This window comes from Corythoichthys intestinalis, chromosome 8 (genome assembly GCF_030265065.1).
Source record: "Corythoichthys intestinalis isolate RoL2023-P3 chromosome 8, ASM3026506v1, whole genome shotgun sequence".
NCBI lineage: Eukaryota > Metazoa > Chordata > Actinopteri > Syngnathiformes > Syngnathidae > Corythoichthys > Corythoichthys intestinalis.
Window position 1 is genome coordinate 57,779,371 of NC_080402.1, and position 17,313 is coordinate 57,796,683.

Here is a 17,313-nt window from a genome sequence, read left to right on the forward strand (position 1 = left end):
GCTGATATAACAATTGTTGAAAAATCTTATCTTGTAAATAAACCACCATGTATTACTGTCTCAATGGCATTTAATCTTTTCAATAAACATCTTCAGTGCTATTCAATATACAACCCAATTACAGTGCTCTCACAAAATGTGAACCAATTCTGACAAGTAATGTGAATTTAATTGTCAAGGAACATTATACAACAGCCAGAACTATATTCAAAACGTCATCTTGTCTCATAAAACAGTATTGATTTAATAATATATTGCCCACTTTCAAGAGTGTGTGGATGTACATATTTACAATTGAATTACACATCTAAGTTTGTAACTTGCTGTCCCAGTATTTCTGGAAGTAAACTTTTTCTAAAAAATACAAACAAAAAAAACTCAGCTTTGGGAATCACATTATCCCAAAATGCAGGATCAGGCAAAATCCTTTGAACAAAAATATCATGGCGGTTCCACACAACAAAGTCACAGTACTCAGCATCTACAATGTGAAGCTGTGCCTGAACTTGGTAATAGTAGTCATGACTCCGGTTCAGTATGACATTTTCCCCATCGTTGATGAGGCAGAAGCCCTTTCCTCCAGCACACAAGCGCAGATTGGCCTCATCTTGGTGAGAGTGTGGGCACTAAAATCACAGTGAGAAAAATGTGAATACATTAGCAGATATTTTGTGCTTTTTTGCTCTGTTGTATGGAAAGAGGTAACACTAATAGTGTTAACTATGGCCCGACCTCGTCTCCACAACGACTGTTAGACTCACGTCTATGATCGTTAAGATGTAATGCATGTTTGTTAACATTACAGCAGGTACTGCTAGCATCTTAACACGTCAAACAATAAATGAGTAAATACTCACCCTGGCAAAGACCAATCGATGATTATCGCGGAGCCGTTTAGTAACGAGGTGATTTACCCACCCGCTGACAAAAAAATTATATGCCTCCAGACTTTTGTAGGCTTTCATCTGCTGTCTGGTGTAGTATGAGGTCTGTAGGACCAGATAGTTCGTAATAGAACACCGGTAAATCTCGAAGTTCTGTCGAAAACTCGCTCATTTTCATAACATACGGGTCGCTTCCAACATATTTGCTAATTAATTTTGTATATCTTTGTTTTGAAATTGGGTCTAAATCCTTACAATACCGACTCTCCGCAACAGTTTCCACCATAGACGCATTCTCCATTTTAACTTCCTGCCCTCCGTCTGAATTCGCGCGTCATGACAGTGACGTAACTGAAACCCTCCTATTGCGGCAGACAGAAGGTGTTTTTGTTTTGAATAAGTTGTGAAATAAATGATAAAAACGTGGCGAAGTTGGCGATTTCTCTGGAGATGCTACCACAATAAGAATTGTCAGCTTAACTTATAAAGACTGGCGAACGATGGTCGGAGGGGGACCGTGGAGATGTATTGTTGAGCCATTTCACGGCTGCCCACCCTACGCTCATATTTTTCTGTCATTTGCATCTTCATTTAGAAGGTAAGCGTCAACTTTTTCCTTGTTTCACCTGCACCTTTTCTGAAACCAGTGTTGATTTGTCACACAAGAAAATCCGCCGTGCATTCGTCTGCGGTGCTGCCATTGTCGTCGCATTTCGAGCATGTCGTCGGATGTAGAAACAAATGGCGAGTCAAATTTTACGTCGGATGTCGAAAAGTTCGTGTGTCGAAGCGATCGTATGTAGAGGTACCACTGTATTTTATTGTAAGTTGAGCTGTATTACTAATTTTCTTTGATGTTAATAAGGATACTATGTTATGGGAGGTGTACTTATAATAAATTTATAGACAAATCATACTATTTACAGTGGCGGCAGACAGTTGGAGGGCATAAAACGTTTATTTATTCCTGGGGGGGCGTAACAGAAAATAATTGAATGCCTCTGTGTGACGGCCCTGGCCGTTTAATGGTTAATTTTCTGAGATTCTTCCAGTCAGCTGATCGTCGCCGCCACCAGCTGGCTGCTTCCCCTCCCACTGTGACGACAGCTGATCAACGCAGGACGGACCGACGACGTCACCACCACTGATTGGCCACAGGAAAAGGCACCAACCTTCTTAAACCTGCTGCTGTCAACGCTCTAGGAGGTCGCATTTGACAGTATTCTGCCGCGGTCCTCCTCGCCAGCTATTTGCTCGCCATTCACGCTCGTTTGCATTTGATCGCTAGTTTGATACACTCCGCTTTTTCGGTGAGGTCTTTTGTGTTTATTCGTTATTGGATCGTTTTTGTTCACCACTGTACATAAGAGCACTGAAGCAAGTAAGGGTAAGTCGCCATTTCTGTTCAACCCGTTTTCTCCTGTTTTGTATAGAGTAGGAAGTTAGGTTAGACGCTGTCTTTTCTTTGTTCCTTTTACATGATCAGGGTTTAGTTAGCAGGTGGGGTTTAAGTGTAGCTCCTTTTGTTTGTTGTTTTGGCCTGGGCTTACCCTGAAGTCACGCTTCGTCGGCATTCTGTATATATACATTGCGAGTTTGATTGTTGTGTAAATAAATTTGTGTCCACTCGTACACTTGTGTGGCTTGTTTTATGTTACGCCCTTCGCGAGCCGTCTTTGGCACGTAACACTCTGTGATCGACATTATATACAGAATCAGTCTGAAGAGTTCCTAGGAAGCACTTCTTCCTTGTGTTTTATAAATTCTTCCAAAATTCTTCCTTGTGCTTGGTTAATCATTCCTGTTTGTCATTTCCCTTTGATGACACTGGTGAGCAATTTGAAAAAATATTTTTGACTAAGATGGATTGGGATGCTGATTACAAAATTGTAAATTTGCACACAACTTGCTTTATCCTTTAGAAATTATAGTTGTGTTAAATACATTACAACTATGCCTGTCTCTTTTGTATTTCATTGTATGGCAACAACTAATTTGTTTTTTTCTTTATAAACAAGCACATAGCCCGGTTTAAAACATTTACGTAACAGAGAAAAACGGCGATCAGTTTTGGACTCTGCAGCCGAAAATTTAAAACAGCTGCCAGACCTAACTCTACACAATTGTGTTCCCCAATTTAATGGTTGCCTCTGACTTGTACATGGTTCTAATTCTTCACAGATTCTGTCCCACTTTTTTTTCGCAATAGATTTTCCTGGTTTGGGTGCCTGTAATTACCCTACAATATAATACAGTAACACACCACAGTAATCCACAACACGATCACTGTATCACACATTTCCGTGTGCAACTCACAACTTCTCATCTGTTTTTCCATGTATTTTTCTTTTCCCCAATGCATACAGTATTTTCATCACTGTAATTAACACTTTGTGCTCTTTATATCACATCCTCCACATCCCACCTCACTGTCTAGCTCTTCTGTAACTCTCCTTCTTTCGCAACCAATTCCCTTTTTAATATATTCCCTCATTCATTCTCCATGTATTGCTTGTGCCAAAACAGACCTTTTCATTCTTCTCTAACCTTCCTTGTTTGTGTTGGTCTTGGCTTTCTACTGAACCTGCCGACCGCTTGAATATTTCCTTTTCTTGTTTGTTTTAAACTGTCACTGTAATCTATTAATTTCCAGTCACTTCTCGCCATTCATTGAGTTCCTTATTAATCATTTTGAGGGAAACCTGCACTCCATTCTGCCACCCTCTGCAACATCCTTCTCATTGCATTATCCCTGTCTCTCATTACTTGATCATTATTTTTGCTAAATTGTGTATATCCCTATCTTCAACAATAGGTGTGGAGCAGAAGTCTCAAATTACCAAATCGTTGAACAATGCTGCCACCTTTTGGGTAAAGACGTTTCACAGGCAATACAATCAATCACGTCACATACATGAGGCTTCAGTGATACAGGCTAGCAACTACTCAACTCATACATGCAAAAAGCCAGCTTTTAGGTGGACACATATCTGTCACGTTGGTTCTGGAGTTATTGGCTCTCATTTGTGCTATTGTTATTTCATCACATGCTCAGCGTGTAGAAAAAAAAAAAAAAAAGTTTTATCTGAACGTAATCACCCCAAAGGAGTTTTGGGTGGCAACTGTATAAGCCCTAGGACAAATTCCAAATGTTGTGTCATTAATTTAGGAAAGGAAACTTTCTTGAGTCTGGCACGACCCCCCCCCCCACCCCCCCGAGGAAGCTAAAGTACCCACAGTGAACCTCACAAAATGAATAAATATTGAAAGGTTACAATCAGTTAATAGTCCAGACCAACAGTGGTGGTTGAAGTACACACTTTTTATTACTTAAGTAAAAGTACAGATAAGGGTGCAAAAATTAAATAAGTAAAAGTACAAGTATCTAAGAAAAAATGTACTCAATTAAAGTACAAAAGTGCTTGCTTTAAAATTTACAAGTAAAAAGTAAAAGTATTTTCTTCCGATGCAAAAATGTAATATATGTATGTATATAATGAGGTAAATAGTATCTTTATCCATATTTACTGTTTGTTTGCATTACTCTAACCCACCCAAGCAGAATATAGAGTGGGGCAAATAAGTATTTAGTCAACCACCAATTGTGCAAGTTCTCCTACTTGAGGTTGTGAGTACAACAGCGATGAGAATGAACCATATTAACGGAATGCTTGACTGTCATGATTGTCATTAAACATGTGTTTTTTTCATTCAGTTTCAAGACATTTATGAGCTAGAGTTACACAACATAAAGAGAAGTGTAAATGTCAGAGTACAGTGGGGCAAATAAGTATTTAGTCAACCACCAATTGAGGAAGTTCTCCTAATTGATAAGATTAGAGAGGTCTGTAATTGTCAAGATGGGTAAACCTCAACCATGAGCGACAGGATTTGGGAAAAAAAACAGAAAATCACATTGTTTGATTTTTAAAGAATTTATTTCCAAATTAGAATGGAAAATAAGTATTTGTCACCTACAAACAAGCAAGATTTCTGGCTGTCAAAGAGGTCTAACTTCTTCTAACGAGGCCCCACTTGTTACCTGTATTAATGACATCTGTTTTAACTCATTATAGGTATAAAAGACACCTGTCCACAACCTCAGTCGGTCACACTCCAAACTCCACTATGGCCAAGACCAAAGAGCTGTCGAAGGACACCAGAGACAAAATTGTAGACCTGCACCAGGCTGGGAAGACTGAATCTGCAATAGGTAAAATGCTTGGTGTAAAGAAATCAACTGTGGGAGCAATTATTAGAAAATGGAAGACATACAAGACCACTGATAATCTCCCTCGATCTGGGGCTCCATGCAAGATCTCACCCCGTGGCGTCAAAATGATAACAAGAACGGTGAGCAAAAATCCCAGAACCACACGGGGGGACCTAGTGAATGACCTACAGAGAGCTGGGATCACAGTAACAAAAGGCTACTATCAGTAACACAAGGCGCCGCCAGGGACTCAAATCCTGCACTGCCAGACGTGTCCCCCTGCTGAAGCCAGCACACGTCCAGGCCCGTCTGCGGTTCGCTAGAGAGCATTTGGATGATCCAGAAGAGGACTGGGAGAATGTGTAATGGTCAGATGACACCAAAATAGAACTTTTAGATCGAAACACAGGTTCTCGTGATTGGAGGAGAAAGAATACTGAATTGCATCTGAAGAACACCATACCCACTGTGAAGCATGGGGGTGGAAACATCTTGCTTTGGGGCTGTTTCTCTGCAAAAGGACCAGGACGACTGATCTGTGTAAAGAAAAGAATGAATGGGGCCATGTATCGAGAGATTCTAGTGAAAATCTCTCTCCATCAGCAAGGGCATTGAAGATGAGACGTGACTGGGTCTTTCAGCATTACAATGATTCCAAACACACAGCCAGGGCAACAAAGGAGTTGCTTCGCAAGAAGCATTTCAAGGTCCTGGAGTCTCCAGATCTAGACCCCATAGAAAATCTGTGGAGGGTGTTGAAAGTCCGTGTTGCCCGACAACAGCCCCAAAACATCACTGCTCCAGAGGAGATCTGCATGGAGGAATGGGCCAAAAGATCAGCAACAGTGTGTGAAAAGCATGCGAAGAGTTACAGAAAACTTTTGGCGTCTGTTATTGCCAACAAAGGGTACATAACAAAGTATTGAGATGAACTTTTGGTATTGACCAAATACTTATTTTCCACCTTGATTTGCAAATAAATTCTTTAAAAATCAAACAATGTGATTTTCTGTTTTTTTTTTTTTTTCCACATTGTGTCTCTCATGGTTGAGGTTTACCCATGCTGACAGTTACAGGCCTCTCTAATATTTTCAAGTGGGAGAACTTGCACACTTAGTGGTTGACTAAATACTTATTTGCCCCACTGTATATTTGAAGTATGAGTGGGTGGAGTTGGAGTGATTGGAATTTGCAGCGCCAAGGTAAGAGGCCGAGAAGGGAGATAAAAACTACAGGAAGACGCCTGCTGAATACGGAAGCCGACCTAGGAATCGTGCTGACTGGGAGACCCGAGATGCGCGTCTCTCAGCTGACTGAGCGTGATTGGCGCTGACTGAGCGAAACAAGCAGGGGATGGCCAAGACATCTTACCTACAAACCCACGTCTAGACCACCAAATCCCAGCTCAGCTCTTCTGGTAACCAACATTGGACAGTCCAGAACAATAATGTCCTGTTGGACACTCAGCACTCACGTGTCCCTGAGGTTGGAAAAATCCTCAACTCTTGTTGCTCTGACAACTGTAACGCACGGACTCTCGCCTTTCTCAGCCTCTTAGATCTCAATGTGCAAAATAAGGCGTCATTATATTCTGTTGGGCGGAAAATGATACGAATAGCCAGCAATCAAACTAAGTTTAATACATTTATTTGTTTTCCGTGTTGCTTAATCACCGGGAACCAAGCTTAGGGAACAACATCTGATGAGTCTGAGAACACTGGCAGGATGATCAGCAATCTGGACATCTGCTTTTAGGTGATAAAAATAAGGTAAGGCAGCATTTTCTCAGTCACGAAGCCCTTTAGACATCTGGCTAGAGGCAAACTGCATCAATGTTTTTGTGTGCTGTGATGCACGGGCTATCAGCAAAAATAATCAAACTGCTGTGTTTCACTGTATACCCTAATCATATAGAAACCACTTGACAGCTCTGGATGCTAACTATCTCCAGAATAATACTGGAATAAGTTAGATCACATAATAGTTTACCATGAAGATCTAAACAGTTTTTGACATCCAACACTTTCCTGCTCTCGTCACCAGAGCAAGAGAGTGCTGTCACCAGCGAACTTGAGACATGAACGCTATACGTCTCGTCCCGTCTTACCTGTGCATTTTGCTTTTGCTGCTTAATGTTCCACTCGGGTTCTAACTGCAAGGACAGAACCCATGACATGTTTATGTTCTTAAAGAGTGACACTGTGGAAGACCTGCAGGGTACCCATGTAATGTCACCACCGTGCGACGTATATAATAATGGCGACCTACTAGTTAAAATAATGTTACAAATCTTATTAAAACGAAAACATTAATATCGAATTATTATAACTCGTTCTTACATTTATCTTTTAAGAACTACATGTCTTTCAATCCCTGGTACCCTTTAAAATGGAGTCAGTACAAAGGGTTAAAACTAAGGTGAATGTGCAGAGTTTGGTCGTTGGGGTTGCACCGGCGCGGGGTTCTGAAATTGCGCAAGCTTGGTTCCAACGACGTGGCTGGCATGATTCTGGCAATTTGGCTAAAAGGTCAAATTCCAACTATACAAACATACACACATATACTAATATATATATATATATATTATATATATATATATGTGTGTATATATATATATGTATATATATATGTATATTAGTGTTGTCAAATTTATAGCGTTAACAGGTGGTGATTATTTTTTTAATTAATCACGTTAAAATATTTGACGCATTTAAAGCATTTGCGGAGTGACCTGCTCATGCATTGCCTCAAACAGATTACAATGACGCTGTTTTTTGCACATTGAGAGCTATGAGGCAGAGTGGACACAGGCGTTCATTGGACCGCGCCGTTTATTGGCATAAGCTTCGACAACTCCTCCACAAAAAACATAAATATCATTTAGTGAAAGCACAACAACAATAATATTCCTATCTCTCAAAAAAAAAAAACAATAATGTTCACAAAAAGAAAAGCTCTTCAATCTGTATTAATGAGGCCCTATTCTCACACAGTTAAACAACAATGCAAAGAACTGGCATTCCCAATCAAAATACACATAAAACTTACTCAGACTTTGGTCAAACTCTATTCAAACATTTTGTTTAGCTCAACAAATACACTGGATGGCAATATTTTATTCGTCACAATCTACAAATTACGTTGTGAAGCCAGCATCATATGACCGTGAAGTACAATGGATAGACCAGTAAACAGGGAACTACGGCATCAGTCGAGGGACAAAACACACTCATTGGCTTGATTTCATTTAAAACTCACCATTGACACCTTGTGGTGTATTTCAATCACTACCTTACGTAGTTAAAGACACTGTGGAAGAATGGCAGGGAGCCCATGTGACGTCACCGCTCGGAGACGTCAACAATGGCGAGCTAGTAGCTACTAGTTTATTTTTTGATTGAAAATTTTACAAATTTTATTAAAACAAAAACATTAAGAGGGGTTTTAATATAAAATTACCATAACTTGCACTAACATTTATCTTTTAAGAATTACAAGTCTTTCTATCCAGGGATCCCTTTAACAGAAAGAATGTTAATAATGTTAATGCAATCTTGTGGATTTATTGTTAATAAACTAATACAGTACTTATGTACAGTATGTTGAATGTATATATCCTTCTTGTGTCTTATCTTTCCCTTCCAACAATAATTTACATAAAAATATGGCATACTTTAGAGATGCGTTATTACGATTAATTATATTTTAAGCAGTGATTAACTCGATTAAAAATTTTAATGGTTTGATAGCCCTAATATATATATATATATATATATATATATATATATATATATATATATATATATATATATATGGCGGAAAACACAGACGAGACTGAAAAAGCAGTTTCTGCTCTTGCACTCCTCTTTAAAAGAAACTGCTGTATTTTAAGCCAAAACAACTGTTGTGTTTGATAGAACAATATGTCTATATGCTTCCATAGCAGATTCATGGCGCATTAAGTCCCCGAACTATTTTTAATTTCTCCTTTTTACCCTGAAAACCCCCGTCTACAGACGTCGCGCGGCCGCTTTTGTTTCAACCCAGCCATAAAACGAAGGTAATTAATTATATTTTTATTTTAAATGTCTGTCGTTTTTAGCTTAGAATCATTAATTGATGTCTCATATTTCGCTTAAAAAAAAAAAAAAAAACGACTAAAAAATTATTTACTCACATATTTTAAACTTTTAAGCAAATTATGTCACAATGGAAAAAAATGGCGTCTGTAAAAAAGTCACGGATATCTACCTCATAACTATCGCTGAATTGCATTTTTTTTTTTTCACTGTCACATTTTCTCCGATATGTTAGATGATAAATAATTCATCCACAGAAAGGAAAAATAGAAAAAAAAACGTTTCAAAGGGTAAATATATGAAAAAGAACATCTTGACCACTCCTTGATGTCTGCGATTTCTGCATCGCGACCCTTGTTATATTACCATGTCTCACTCATAAAATCCCCGAAAAATCCAGCTGTGGCCATTCACAGCTGTGTCTTGACACTCGGTGATACACGCTACATGGAGTTTTTGGATCAAAACAATGGAAGTACGCGATAATATCTCGTTAAAATCGTGGCGTCTTTAATTCTGCTCTCGCGTGCTCTCGCCTCCAGTTAGGGTTTTGCTGTGAATTTTTTATTTTTTTTTAAATGCCTTCCTGTTCAAAACTTTTCTTCCCCCTGAAAATTGAGATTTTAAGCTTTCCAATGATGCATCACACATGCATAATGGACAATTTTGAAAGTTGGCTAAATTGGGGGTCTCAGAGCGGAACTCCAAGTCACCTGAGTGTTTTCCGCCATATTATTTATATATATATATATATATATATATATATATATATATATATATATATATATATATATATACATACATGTACTTACATGTATACATACACACACACATATATATATATATATATATATATATATATATATATATACTGTATATACACTCACCGGCCAGTTTATTAGGTACACCTGTCCAACTGCTCGTTAACACTTAATTTCTAATCAGCCAATCACATGGCGGCAACTCAGTGCATGTAGGCATGTAGACATGGTTTAAGACGATCTCCTGCAGTTCAAACCGAGCATCAGTATGGGGAAGAAATGTGATTTGAGTGACTTTGAATGTGGCATGGTTGTTGGTGCCAGAAGGGCTGGTCTGAGTATTTCAGAAACTGCTGATCTACTGGGATTTTCACACACAACCATCTCTAGGGTTTACAGAGAATGGTCCGAAAAAGAAAAAATATCCAGTGAGTGGCAGTTCTGTGGGCGGAAATGCCTTGTTGATGCCAGAGTTCAGAGGAGAATGGCCAGACTGGTTCGAGCTGATAGAAAGGCAACAGTCACTCAAATAACCACCCGTTACAACCAAGGTAGACAGAAGAGCATCTCTGAACGCACAGTACGCCGAACTTTAAGGCAGATGGGCTACAGCAGCAGAAGACCACGCTGGGTGCCACTCCTTTCAGCTAAGAACAAGAAACTGAGGCTACAATTTGCACAAGCTCATCGAAATTGGACAATAGAAGAAAAAACTTTGCCTGGTCTGATGAGTCTTGATTTCTGCTGCGACATTCGGATGGTAGGGTCAGAATTTGGCGTCAACAACATGAAAGCATGGATCCATCCTGCCTTGTATCAACGGTTCAGGCTGGTGGTGGTGGTGTAATGGTGTGGGGAATATTTTCTTGACACTCTTTGGGCCCCTTGGTACCAATTGAGCATCGTTGGAACACCACAGCCGACCTGAGTATTGTTGCTGACCATGTCCATCCCTTTATGACCACAATGTACCCAACTTCTGATGGCTACTTTCAGCAGGATAATGCGCCATGTCATAAAGCTGGAATCATCTCAGACTGGTTTCTTGAATATGACAATGAGTTCACTGTACTCAAATGGCCTCCACAGTCACCAGACCTCAATCCAATAGAGCATCTTTGGGATGTGGTGGAACGGGAGATTTGCATCATGGATGTGCAGCCGACAAATCTGCACCAACTGTGTGACGCTACCATGTCAATATGGACGAAACTCTCTGAGGAATGCTTCCAGCACCTTGTTGAATCTATGCCACGAACAATTGAGGCAGTTCTGAAGGCAAAAGGGGGACCCGTTACTAGCATGGTGTACCTAATAAAGTGGCCGGTGAGTGTATATACACACATACATATAGATATATATACAATAATATATATAAAGTTTTAAAATAAAATCGTCGTTCTCTCACACGGGCGGTATGGGCTCTCCTTTCAAGCTCGGGTCCTCTACCAGAGGCTTGGGAGCTTGAGGGTTCTGCGCAGGATCTTAGCAGGCCCTAGGATTGTGCTCTTCTGAACGGAGATGTCAGACGTTTTTCCTGGTATCTGTATGAGCCATGCACTCAGCTTGGGGGTTACTGCCCCTAGTGCCCCGATCACTACTGGCACAACTGTTGCCTTCACTCTCCACATTTTCTTCAACTCTTCCTTCAACCCTTGATATTTCTCCAACTTTTCATGTTCTTTTTTCCTGATGTTGCTATCGCTCGGGATTGCTACATCTTTCACCACTGCTGTCTTCTGATGTTTATCCACCACCACCACTAGGTCAGGCTGGTTGGCCATCACCAGTTTGTCTGTCTGGATCTGGAAGTCCCAAAGGATCTTGGCTCTGTTGTTCTCGACAAGTATTTGGTTTTGGCAGACCTCCTAGTTGCTTCCTCATGGTTCCCATTTGCCTGTGGGATCCCCAGGTATTTGTAGCTGTCCTGCACATCTGTTTTGTTGCCTTCAGGTAGTTCAGCCCCTTCAGTTAAGATCACCTTCCCTCTTCTGGATACCATTCACCCACACTTATCTAGTCCGAATGACATCCCGATGTCAATGCTGTACGTATATTGTCGTGAAGTGAATAAGGGATTCGATGTCGCGCTCGTTCTTGGCATACAGCTTGATATGATCCATGTAGAGGTCCACTTCGGAACCGGTACCCGAAACCACTCTTGGTGATGATCTGGCTGAGGGGGTTTAGGCCTATGCAGAACAGCAGGGGTGACAGAGCATCTCTGAGCATCTCATGACTTTGAGTTGGCTTCTAGAGTTGTCTTCCACAGCCCCCCTGAGTTCTAGAGGAAGATCCTTAGTGTCCTGTTGATGTTATAGAGCTTCAAGCATTCCAGTATCCATGTGTGTGGGATTGAGTCATAGGCTTTCTTGTAGTCAATCCAGGCAGTGCACAGTTTGGTGCTCCTGGCCTTTGAGTCTCTGGAGACTGCCCTGTCCACCAATAGTTGGTGCTTGGCTCCCCTGGTGTTATTGCCAATCCCTTTCGGTGCCCTGTGCATGTATTGCTCTATGTGCCTGCTCATTTTAGCCACTATGATGCCTGATAGGAGCTTCCATATGGTGCTGTGGCAGGTAATAGGTCGGTAGTTGGATGGTACTGTTCCCTTCTGGGGGTACTTCATGATGAGGACTGTCCGACCTTGGGTTAGCCACTCTGGGTGGGTCCCCGACTTCAGCAGCTGGTTCATTTTTTACTGCTCGGCGTTCATGGAGTGCAGTTAGCTCCTTAAGCCAGTAGGCGTGAATCTTGTCAGGCCCTGGAGCTGTCCAGTTCTTCATTTTGGACAGTCTAACCTGGATGTCTGCTGTTGTGATGACTACTGGGTCTTGTTCTGGGATGTTGCAATGTTCTGACTGCAGGTCTGGCAGCCATTGGGTATTAGTGTTGTGAGACGCCTGTTTTTCCCAGATACTCTTCCAGTATATGGAGGACCAAAGCTGCCAAAATTCAAAATAAAAATAAAAATAAATCAATCAATAAAAAGCAAAATAAAAATGAAAATAAATATGAAACAAAAATTAAATATAAATACAAAAATAAATTTGGAAATAAGTAGGTAATTAAATAAAAGTAGAAATAAAAATGAATATATATACAAAAATAAGAAATTACATTAAAAATGTAAGAATAAATACAAAAATAAATGTGGAAATAAATACAAAAATAAATATATTGATTGAAATAAATGTCAATCAATAAATAAAAACGCTTTGCCATATATTTACTTATTTCATTGTCAGTGCCAACGTTCAAGTGGAAATGTTATTCAAATGAGGGGGCGGTACTACATATGTTGAACTATTCACCCATTGGTCGATCGACATGCCAGTTCAGTGATCCTCTCGATCGACGAAGTAATGTCTGCCTTCCTGCTGCTTGCTTGGTAAAATAATGGGACGAGACGAGAAGGTCGGAATCCAAGCGGCTACGGGATGCTGGCAATCGGTTGGATGAGGACAAGGTACGTATTAAATTGGTAATTTGGTGTGTGTTTTTTAAAAAACTTTTTACTTAAGTCCAGTTGAGGTATGTTGAATCTGTATAATCTTCCATAAGCTAATACCTTGCATTGGGTCTCAGGAAGGGGAGGCAAGGCGGGACATGGATAAAGCTGCTAACAACATTAAACTCACAAGGAATAGCTTAGCGTTAGCGCAATTTAGTGAAGCAAAATTCACACATTCAAGTTCGTGTGGTGCTCCGGGAGACTGTTTTCACCGGCTGGTGTCTCGTTTAATGCTTTTGTAGCTAATCTATTATACCATTTTGCCGTTGTCATCTATTTTCTTCTAGATACTTCTGAGGAAGGTTGGGGTGTCGTTCCTCAACAATAAGACATCTCTCGTCCTCACTTATCTACGTGCTTTTTTTTTTTTTTTTTACCCTAAAGCTCCCCGAAGACGCAATAAATTTACATTTCAGGGAATGCTGATGGTGAGCAGTTGGCCAGTATTATGGGAAAAAGTTACTGACCTTAAGTGGCTCATGTTGGTGTCCAGTGGACAATTTTTTTGATGAACGAGTTAGTTGTGCTGGAAGTCCTTTTTTGTACATCAATTGCCTGTTTATCATTTGTATTGTATTACACTGGTCATCAATAAAATATTACTTTGCAGAAAAACAATCATTGCCTTTATTATTTCTTCACATTATTGAGGTACTGTCACATCAACGACAACCAACATTCTATGCTGTCATTTAAAACAAGTCCAAATATTTGACGCAGGATGGATAGTCTCGTTGTAGACATTCAATACATTAGAAAATTCTGACATCTGCTGAATTTCTTCAGGAGTCGAGGCCTGTCGCAGCTGCACTTCTGGGACTGACATCGACATGGGGATGATAACCATGTGGACCATCACATAAAACTGCAAATATGTAATTTAAAGTTGAACCAACTAGTCCTAAAATATAACTAAACATGCACACATCGTATATGGCAAATTTAGTTATTGATTAGCCTCAACTGTATGTGCCTAGCCCTAGACTGTGAAAGTGTTCGCATTTATATAATTTTATTTAACTTTTTTGGTCAGGGATATTTCATGCTTTTATTGTTTTTTTTTTTTTTAATGTTATGTTTTTGATTAGAAATGTGCACTTTACATTATCCCTTTTGAAGTTTAACTTGTTAAGCCATTTTCAAAGAGCCAACAAGCAAAGAGGGCGTGCCACACCTCATAATTTGATTTTGATGGGTAAAATTTCATTCAATCATCTCCCAGAAGTGGCAACTAAAACTATACCAACATTTCTGCAATAACAGACAATGTGTTGCAGGGCCCAGAATTTTTTTTTTTTCGTAATTCTGAGACATAAAATTTTAGGGTTTCTTATTTTTGCAAGCCATAAACATCAACATTTAACTCATTGGCTGCCATTGACAGCGCTTGACATCCAATCAATTTTTGACTGGGAGAGGCTGGCAGCGAAAGCACTCCAAATCTAAATGAATTAGATTCCTAGTGTGTAATAAATAATAAAAGCATGAAATATTTCAACTTAATTTAAAATAGTCTATATTATACTGTATATGGGTTTATCTTTCCAAAATGGGTGAAAAAAATATGGTCTTAATTTATTTTTGTACTTCCTTCTGAGTCCCCCAATATAGAGCTTTAATTTATGACTTTATGGTTGCCATAGCTATGCCTTTGACTGTTGGGGGCTGGCACAGAATATCATCTACGGCGAACAGTTTGTAGTTGTAGTGTGCGGACAATTCCCGGTGGATCCAGACGTGGCATGGATTCTTGCACACGAAGTCCTCCATGAAAAAACAGGAAAACAAGTTGCAATTTAAAAAGTTGCATTGCATAAAAGCTGAAGAAGTAATTTCTAGTGTTTAAACAGGACTTGAAATAACAAAATGGTTTAACCCTGATGGCAAAGTCATGATTCGGCTTGTTATTTTTTTTTAACACAAATATTTCCTCTTGACACTTCATTTGAATGAATGAAACTATAGTCCAAGTCAAATTATTAATGACATTCACTTACTCTGAACCTTTGTACGTCGGAACCTGAGACGTCCTTGCATCATTCTGAACCCAGAATTTGGATGAGATCCTGGGATCCCTGTAATCACCCAGCATCCAACGTTACGATGTCAGTGGAATTATTCAAGTCAGAGACTCTAAAAACAATGTTATGGTGAGCAGGAATATCGTTTGCTTTCATGAGAACTTAGTTGTAACTTCTGCTAAGCTACACTGGAGCAGTTACAAGTAGCTTTGATACCAGTAGCAGTCAGATATATATAGAGAGTGCAGCATGCCATACGAATAACCAAGTTTTCATTTTAAAATATGCCACTGTCATACAAACTCACCTTATACCATGCTTTGACATTCGACGGTGGATAATGCATATTCTCTCACTTCTCACCAAGTAGGACTACTAAACTAGGTCGGCTGTTTCCCTGACTTTCAGACCCACGTTCTGCCATCTGTGGCAGGCATGGCTAGTAGATTTCAGAAATCGAATGTCGATCAACCAATAAGCGAATAGTTCAACCCATGGCACCCTTAGGAACGCCCCCTCATTTGAATTACATTTCCACTTGCAAGTTGGCGCTGCCAATGAAATAAGTAAATATAAGGCAAAGCGCTTTTATTTATTGATTGACATTTATTTCAATCAATATATTTATTTTTGTATTTATTTCCACATTTATTTTTGTATTTATTCTTACATGTTTAATGTAATTTCTTATTTTTGTATATATATTCATTTTTATTTTTACTTTTATTTAATTAGCTATTTATTTCCATATTTATTTTTGGATTTATTTTTAGTTTTTGTATCTTAATTCTTATTTTGTATTTATAGTCGTTTATATTTTGCCTTTTATTGATTTAATTTTAATTACTTTTATTTTTAATTTTGGCAGCTTTGGTCCTCCATACCAGTATAGTTCAGTCTCAGCCCTGGCTGTGTCTGCTGTGGTCTTGCTACCCTGCCACTTAGAGTAGACGTCAGCTGGATTATTGAAGAACATAGTGTTTATTCTCCTGGCCTCTACTTCCCCTGTGTACCTCTTTAGGCGGCTAGCTAGGGCTGTGAGCCTTTGCTTAGCAGTCTCAAGTGTCTCAGCTGTGGACAGCTTGCTGTTTTTCTTGGGCAGTTTTTTTTAGGTTTCACACCTTTGGTCAGTTCTATTAGGAGGCTATCTTTTCTCCGTGTTGCCATGATTTTTGCCTCTAGCCTTTGTTTCCATGGAGGCTCCTTCCGGCTACTGGTCTTGTTTATGTTGTAGCCAAGTGACTCGAGGATGACTGATGCTGCTGCATATATCAGCTGATTGGTCTCAGTGATGTGCACGGTGGAGATGTTCAGCAGTGCTGTGTTTAGATCCTCCAGTAGAGATTCTGATGGTACTTTGTTAGCCTTGGCAGGCAGGAGGTAGTTGAGTTCCCCCAGGACTTCATGATCTTCTCTCTCAAGTCCGCTGCTCTCTCATTCTCTTTTGCTGCTCTTCTTGCCTTGGATGAGACACATTGTGCCTCATCAATCTCTAACTGTGATAGCAAGTTCTTCTTGCGGGTATTAGAACACTGAGCTAGTAGTTGTTTTTTGATCAGTGTGGATGTGGGATTTCGAAGTAACCATTCTTCCCACATTCTCTGCATGTACCCCCTTTCGCTGGGGTTGCTGCTGTAGTAGCACTCCAATAACACCCTGTTCTCTGTCCTGATCCATCCGTATCTTGTTCCAGTAGCCCACTTGACACCAGGTTGTCCTGGTCTTCCAAATCCCGGCGCGAACTTTGTTAAACCAGGCGACGTTCGAGCCGGAGCCGGTATGACTCTATCATTGATTGTTCCGGTCATTCTGAGGTATAGGCATATAGCATGAAGGGCATTGCC

At 39.8% G+C, this 17,313-nt stretch overlaps 1 long non-coding RNA gene across 1 annotated transcript; it reads right to left on the minus strand.

Moving 5' to 3' along the window:
• Positions 1-13,740: 13,740 nt before the first annotated feature.
• Positions 13,741-15,904, minus strand: LOC130920689 (uncharacterized). Its single transcript, XR_009064200.1, has 3 exons — positions 15,777-15,904; positions 15,446-15,523; positions 13,741-15,212 (listed from the first exon to the last, which is right to left on the minus strand). It is a non-coding gene; the product is annotated as an uncharacterized LOC130920689 (long non-coding RNA).
• Positions 15,905-17,313: the final 1,409 nt, after the last annotated feature.